At 34.6% G+C, this 8,638-nt stretch overlaps 1 long non-coding RNA gene across 1 annotated transcript in view; it reads right to left on the reverse strand.

Annotated features, from left to right (window-relative positions):
* The window catches only part of LOC130835807 (uncharacterized), an 81,384-nt gene extending 73,243 nt beyond the window's left edge, over nucleotides 1-8,141 (reverse strand). Inside the window, exon 1 of the long non-coding RNA XR_009049044.1 lies at nucleotides 8,036-8,141. This is a non-coding gene — a long non-coding RNA (uncharacterized LOC130835807). The remainder of the gene's footprint in view (nucleotides 1-8,035) is intronic.
* Between the last annotated feature and the right edge of the window lie 497 nt (nucleotides 8,142-8,638).

An 8,638-nucleotide genomic window follows, 5' to 3' on the forward strand; every position in this document is an offset into this window, starting at 1 on the left:
AGAACATTAGCACACAGCTTATGTGGAAATGAATAAAACAAACACATTTATTTCTTAATTCTTACACAGTTTCCTAGTTTCCAACAACAATTCAAAAGAAAAATTTCAATCTTGAGTAGTGGCAAATTCATACATGTATTCATACAGAAAAGTCCTTGTTACATGTAGTAGACAGGATCTGTCCTCTCTCATGTGTTAAAAATAAATTTACTTGCTAAACACGTTTAATAAAGAAAGTTAAAAATGTAATTTTATTGAAGTTGGAAATATTTTCATTAAGAACCTTACATGTCAATTAACACATATAAAAGGAGAATATCTTTAAAAATATAACTGGTAGGGCTAAAAAAGAAATATAGTGTATTTTAAGACCCTTTGCTGTCTCCTAAAAATATCTCTCATACTCAGAACAAATATCTGGTGTTGTAATTGTTAGGATAGAATTTGGATTAATAACAAATTTTATACTTATTTTATTCTTCTGTTTAACATATTTACTATAAAATAAACAATGCACAAAATGAATTTTGATTAATTACAAATTTTAAGGACATGTGCAGTTCAGTGTAGTACAGAACAGATACCTATTCAGCTCTAATATTTCTCCATTGGGCTTATATATTCCCTTTTTCAAGTAGGAAATATATTCTAAAATATAGTTATTGACTGAAGAAAAACACACAACCAAAATGTTGTGAATTATATTTCATTTGAAGACCTTACTGAGGACTATAACCTGGGAGACACCCTCGTAGATAGCTCTAAGGAACAATTCCAAAGGGGTAAAGGAGAAGCCAGGATATATAGGAGTTTTTGCTAGGCAAAAAAAAAAAAAAAAAGAAAGAAAGCATGAAGTGGAACATCAAAAAAATTCTGCTAATCACAAAAAAACAGACATTTTAAGTTAATGATTTTAGTGGTTTTCTCTGTCTGGGAAGATACAAGAATCCGGGCTCCCTGAAATTATTCCTTAAGTATGCATCTTTAACTATCCTGTTTTGCTCCACCCTGAATTCCCTTTAGGACACACCTGTTGGAGGCAGCTCTAGTGGCTGATGGCTTGATTGTGGGCAACATCTGTTCTTTAGGGAAATGGCAGGCAACATTCTTTGTCCACAGTGTCATGAATGTATGGTCTAAAAGGTTTTATTAAAATATATTTTCTGAATGGGATTTCAAAATTTTAAGAGCATTAGATTCAATCTCAATTGTTTAGTGAGAATATAAGCATGGATAGGAAAAGAATTACCAAAACTTATAAGAATGAACTAAAGAAAATTACATGGCAATTTATTAAATAAAATTGTTGAGGTGATGACTTTCAGGGGAAAAAAGTTAGGAATAAAGAAATGAGTATAAGAATAAATATAGAAAAAAGGAAATTTTAAAAAATTAGCAGAAATGTGTCAATATCAGATGATTCAGTAATTCCATAAAATTAAGGTTCAGATAATCACAGAAAATAGATGACAAATAACTTTGCATTACACATTTTAAGAAAATAATTTTCCAGTACTGAAATTATTACCTAGAAAAAAATAGCACAAAAATATTTTATCCTAACATTAGCTACACACAAATCTAATGCATTAAAAGCTTTGTGTTCTATAAAGCAGAAGGTAAATTTCTGAATATAAAGTTCAATGTCACAATACCTATTAATTACTCAATCAGTATATTATTCAGTAAGTATATTGAAAAAAATGCATGTGAAAAAATTACTTTATACAACTATTTAAATTCACAATGAATAAGAATATGGAGTAATATGTGCAGATTAATATAAAATATCCATTTTTTCAATAAAAATATAATGGAAATCTTCAATTACCACCCCTAGAAAAACTGTAATCCATTATTCAAAATGTATAACTAAGAACAATGTGAAAAACTAAAATAGTAATTGAGTGAATAAATTTAATAATAAAGTCTGAACCCATTGAGAGAGATCATATGTTCCTGAACAGGAAATTCAAAACAAATGTAAATAAATATGTGATTAATATTCACCCCTATACACACACACACACACACACACACATGACTTTAACTGTAATAATTCTATTTCTAAACTTACATTTGATGGTGATGGGGAGGTGTTTCAGTTAGTAATACTTTTCCTGATAACTGGTTGGAATTACTAAATCTATATTATCAGATCATTGATTCAATATATATCTAAAACATTGTAATAATCAAATCATTGTGTAGCTGCACTGATACTCATTGTACATAATTAATTGTGTATAGTGATAGATGCATGATTCTACAGATGAGAAAAAAGTAAAAAAATAATAGACACAAGTAAATATACTCACTTTGTATTTTTATTTGGGGCATAATTAATTGATTCTTTAATAATCTATGTAATTAGCTATTTATTTAGAAAATGTTTGATAATATTAGAATTGAATTATAACTATAAGGACAAAAAGAAAGCAGTGTTACTATAAAAGTTTTGATTCTTAGAGGTTGTGAATGAGATATTTGAAAAGTTTTCTTAGAACTAAAACAGTACAATTTACTAACAATCTCATTTTGGGGATTAGCCCTAAAGAATGAAGCTTCTAAGTATATGTATGTGTGGCATTTTATATATGTTTGTCTAGGTTTCTGTGTATATAGGTATATATTTAAAGTATTGATACATAAGACCAAATCAGTGACTTTCTGTTGGCTATGCATTTTCCTTGATAGTGGAGAGGTCTAGCAGGAATTTAGAAGGTAGTGCAATAAAAGCAGGTCCCTCTCAGCAAGGTCACATGAGATGTTTGTGTCACTTGGGTGACTTACAGCTCTTTTCAAGTTCTCCAAATAAATTCCCCGGGTTCTTCATAAAATTTCACTCCCCTTGCCATTTCAGGGCCTAGAGGTCATAACAGCTCTCAAGCTACTAACCTCTGGGGTTACAGTCCTGTCTCTGAAATACCTATACCCACACTTTTGGAGACTACTTGTTTTAAATAAACTCTGCTCAACTTTCCTTTATTCAAATATAAAATCTATTTTTTGTTGGGACTCTAAGCAATGCAGTTACTAATACTAGAAATGGCCTGGAAATAGAACACCTGAATAGCATTCTAGGCTTGGCACAGAGTCCCTTACTAGTTTCTCCTGCTGATTCTCCACCTCTGACTTAATCAAAATCTTTGACCTCAAGGGCAGGGCCCTACAAATATGGAAAGTAGGAGGAAAATTCATGATCCTGGCTCCTAGATGGATCAAACAAGTATGCTAGTTAGAAGTCTTTAGTGGATAGCCACTGAACTAACACTCATCTCAGTTGTGTTCTGGAAATGAGCCTTAAGGAGAAATTGTCCAGCTAGCAGATATTTGACTATCTTATCTGGTTCTCTACTTTGTGTGATAGGGGAAATCATCTGAGTTTAGGATCTACCTGGGATTATGGGGACTGGTTGGTGGGTTAGGTCAATTGTCAGAGACCTGAAAAGAACTAAGCTTCAATATTTTTCACAAGAAGTTTTGGGGAAGAGGCTATCAGAGTGGACACAAAACATGAGGATACTCAATGTAAAGTAAATGCACAAAATTTGTCATCCATGTCAGCATAGGTCCTAAATACTTATTAAGTAGGCAAAATTACCTCCCCTGTGGATATATAAAACTTCTTCCCTAGCTACCCCATTCTTGATCACAGGGCCCATATAAAAATGGCCATAGAGAAAAGCATGAATTCATAAACCTTCTCTTTCTCTCAACAAAGCAAATTGGGCTTTTGCCATAGCTGCATGTTCACCCTGTCAACCACAGAGACAAATCCTGTGCTGTTGATATGAGTCCATACCCCAGGAGGATCATTTACCTGGTTAGTGGCAGGTTGACTGTCTTGAATTGCCTTCTTTGTTCATAGTGTTTCTTTTAGCACTTCCAGTCGTTGGCTGACAAAATTCCTTATTTATTGCCAAAGTAATAATCCATGGAAAGTATTTTTACCTTTCATAGCCAATATTATAGGCCCAATAAATTTGGGTATTTTAGGACAAATGTGTCCAGGAAGACACATCATTTGCATTTCTGGTGAACTAAAAGTCAGGACTACTTCATGAATATCCTGGGTTTAGTGTGCAGCTGAGATATCAAGCAGCTAAGGGGGTGGCTGTTGTAGATGGAATTATTAATCCCTTTTACTGATGCTGTTTTGCTGAAATACAATTAGAATGGGGAGGACTATATTTGGAATTGGAAAATTTTCTCAGGTTTTTTTTTCTTTAAGTACTAAAATACTTCAGGGAAATGAAAACTAGGAAGATGTGATAAAGTCATTAGTAAGCCCTCAGATCCTGAAGCAATAAGTGACTGGATTTTTCCACTTATAACTGACATGCTGATCATGGGCAGGAGAATATAAAATAGATGGTAGAAGTCAGGGAAAATTACCAACACAGAGTTGTGACAGGCTTTAAGAGGGGTATATGACATTTATGTTTTACACCACTGCTAATGATCTGCATTTCCTTATTTATTTGTTTGTTTGTTTTTGCAAACAGAGAATAAACACAGTGATGGCTAGTATGTTAGGTTTTAGATTGGAGTAAGACTTGTTTGTTATCCACATATCAATGAGAAGATTTACAATGATCTTCTCATAAGATCTCATAAGATCCATGTGAATTCTTCTCATTGAAAGCACATTATATTTACCTGAACTAAAAACAGAATTGATGATAAAGGAAAAAGAGTGTTTTCACCAAATATTTTCCATCTGACTTTCTGTACCCGCTGTTGTCTCCTCATTCCTGCTCTCTTGCTGGGAAGAATGATTTCTATGACATACTGATGTGTTCCCATTCCTTTTGACTTCACTTTGGTGTCAACCAATGGAAAGTCACTGGGGAACATTAGAAAAGGTGAAGAGAGAGAGACTAGTGTATTGATTTCCCTGGCTTTCTTCCAAAATAAGCATTAAATATTTACTTTATGTACTGACTAATGAAGCAAATAAAAATGTAGGCATATTATAAAATGTTCTTAAATCATTGATTTTTCTCTACAAGTCTTTTGGTTATAAACATAAATATATAGTTAAGGAAAGCAAATTATTTATAAATAATCAATAGTTTATAATTTATTTTCATACTTATAATGTTAAAATCTGTCAACCCATCAAAATGTTTACACTATAAAGTAAGGAACATTGGTTTAATCATTGATATGCTTTTGGGAGGAGATGGCAACAGTCAGAAAACTACTTCTAATAAAATGAATTACTTTCAAATCCCTCTCATTATGCTTGTCATCTGATGCATGGTAATCTAGGCAATATTTTAAGAATACATTAACCCCTTGCTCTAACAGAGGATACTATTAATAATTATTTAGTTTTCCTTTTTTGTTCTTTTCCTGACAAATTGTTCTACCTTTCTTGTAAGAAAAATAGAGATAACTTAGTAAGAAAATGAAAGAGGTGCAAGAAATGCATCCTAAGATAGCTTAGACAAAGAGTAAAATAAATGGTAAAGTTTATTTAGTTATGAGTTTGTAATGTGTGCCTGGGCTTCTGAAATACTTGTCACAAGCAATTGAATGTTGCAAGCAGTCTACCTTTCAATTCCACTTTTCTTTCTGTGTTGGTTTTTTTTTTTTTTTTGAGACAAGCTATTTCAATGTGGTTTGAACATAGACTTGAGTAGTTCATAGGAGGGGATGGCTTTATTGTTTACTCCCAGGATGATCAACTATAGACAGAAATCCTTAGTAACATAAAGTAAAGCTACTGTTAGAAACTGCTGGTTGGAGTGGGATGTGGGTTGGGAAAGAGGGTCATTGTCCTTAAGAGAAGAGATGGAAAATTGGTAGGCAGAGTCAGCAGAGACATTCAGCAAAGGATAAAAGTTGGGGAAATATGCTCAGCATATTTCTTTTTCCAAAATAAAGTGTTTTAAATATAGGAGAACCGCTCTCCAAATACAAGTTCAAACACATTGGTGTTTTGCACATGCACACATTTAGAGCAGTGCTTTCAATTATAATCTATAAGTGACTGCACAGTATCAATGGTTTTAGGTTTGATGTGGAGAGAGTGGTAAAGAGTGAAAGTGAATGCAATGAATTTCTGGTACTACAAGGGTAGGTGCAATTCATAAATACACCAGAAAGAGTGATTGTTGTATCAAAAAATAAATAGATAGGAAATAAAACATCTTATTTTACAGAAGTATGTTTTCCTTTGCTTTACCAGCATTGTCACAATACATTCAGAGAGAAAGGATTTTGTTTTGAAACCTTCCTCTGACACATTTTGTAAGTCCTGCTGATGATAGAAACAGGTTTTGCCTTTTCTCTTTGAAGAATTGAGACTTGATGACAAAACTACTCCACTTATCTATAATTTTACTTTATAATAACTTTCAAGATTTCAGGGGCTAAAGACAGAATCATTTCTATGATGCAATCATGAGTGGGGTTGAAGGACCCAGTTGCATTATAGTTCTGATTCATTTCATTTTGTAGACTGCTCAGTTTGCAACAGAATGCTCAGTCAAGAGATGATCTATGTCTTTTCACTAAAATCCCTATCCTCAAAAAACTATGATTTTAGGCACTCACTGTTCCTTAACTTTCCTTCTAGGTTGCTGGTAACAGCTTTCATGTGAAATAAACTGTGACACCAAAAATATGCCATGGTGTTGGCTCTATCTTTTTTTTTTTTAGATCACCAGAAAATTATGGTATCTTTATGATCACTGAGTCCCCATGGTTTGTGGTTTTGTACGAAGTCAAGTATTAATCTCATATATAAAATATTATTGAAAGAATTACCAAAAAAATCAGCTTCCAAATAGCCTACTTTAAAAACTGATTACATTTTACATATAAATGTGGTTTCACAGAAATACCCAATATGTACAGAAAAAAATTCATCCAAACAGAAACCCAGAGGGGCTAAAAATATGAAAAACAAAATCAAACAGAAGAAAGGTAATACAACTGAACACACCTTTATATTTACCATAAAATTTTTTGCTTAAGAAAAATAATTTACAATAGAAGATAATGATTAGATCAATATAAATATACATATATTGGAAGGAACTACCATGATATGTAAAAATTTTACAGAGATTTTAGCTCTTTTACATGACTTTAAATTATTATAACTTTTTATCATATATATTCATATCATTTTTGACAACTGTAGTGGTTTGAGCTGAGCTGCAGTTACCAACCAAAGAATACCAAAGATTGCTGGCAACCACCAGAAGCCTGGAAAAGGCAAGAAAGGATCCTCCCCTAGAACCTCCAGAGGGCGCATGACCATACTGACAACTTGATTTCTGAATTCTAGCCCCCAGAAATGTAAGACAATACGTTTCTGTTGTTTTAAGCCACAATATTCAATATACTTTTTTAAAGCAACCCTAGCAAACTCATATAATTGTTACTATGAGGTTTGAAAATATAGATAAAATAATTACTTTTTGGAAAACATACCACATGTTATTCCAGCAGTGATTAATCTTACTCTGAAAAGTAAATTACAGAGGATATTGTGAAGATGTTATCATTAAAAGGAAAATATAGAATGGGACAGATCAAGATGGCAGAGTAGGAGGATGTGTGCTCACTCCTTCTTTCAAGAGCACCGGAATTACAACTAACTTCTGAACAATCATTGACAGAAGGACACTGGAACCCACCAAAAAAGACACCCCACATCCAGAGACAAAAGAGAAGCCACAATGAGACGGTAGGAGGGGGTGCAATCGCATTAAAATCAAATCCCATAAATGCCGGGTGGGTGACTCACAAACTGGAGAACAGTCATACCACAGAAGTCCACCCACTAAAGTGAGGGTTCTGAGCCTCACGTCAGGCTTCCCAACCTGGGAGTCCAGCAACAGAAGGAGGAATCCCCAGAGAATCAGACTTTGAAAGCCAGCGGTATTTGATTGCAGGACCTCCACAGGACTGGGGGAAACAGAGACTCCAAACTTGGGGGGGCGCACAAGAAATGTGCTAATCAGGACCCAGGTGGAAGGAGCAGTGACCTCATAGGAGACTGAATCAGACCTACCTGCTGGTGTTAGAGGGTTGCCGGCAGAGGTGGGGGGTGGCTGTGGCTCACTGAGGAGACAGGGGCACTGGAGGCAGGGGTTCTGGGAAGCGCTCACTGGCCTGAGCCCTCGCAGAGTCTGCCATTGGCCTCATTAAAGAGCCTGTAAGCTCCACTGCTAGGTAGCCTCAGGCCAAATATCAAACAAGGTGGAAACACAGCCCCACCCATTGGCAGACAAGCAGATTAAAGTGTCACTGAGCTCTGCCAACCAAATCAGATTAAAGTCTTACTGAGCTCCGCACACCCAGCCCTACTCACCATCAGTCCCTCCCATCAGGAAGCACACAGGAACCTCCTAGATAGCTTTCTCCACAAGAGGCCAGACAGCAGTATCAAGCAGTATCAGCAGTATTTCTTTCTGTGGAACTGAAAACCAAAGCCACAGAAAGATACAGAAAATGAAAAAGCAGAGGACTTTGTACCAGATGAAGGGAAAGGATAAAACCCCAGAAAAACAACTAAATGAAGAGGAGATAGGCACCCTTCCAGGGAAAGAATTCAGAATAATGATAGGGAAGATGATCCAGGACTTTGAAAAAAGACTGGATGCAAAGATTGAAA

The sequence above is a fragment of the Hippopotamus amphibius genome, chromosome 14, assembly GCF_030028045.1.
Source record: "Hippopotamus amphibius kiboko isolate mHipAmp2 chromosome 14, mHipAmp2.hap2, whole genome shotgun sequence".
Classification (NCBI taxonomy): Eukaryota; Metazoa; Chordata; class Mammalia; order Artiodactyla; family Hippopotamidae; genus Hippopotamus; species Hippopotamus amphibius.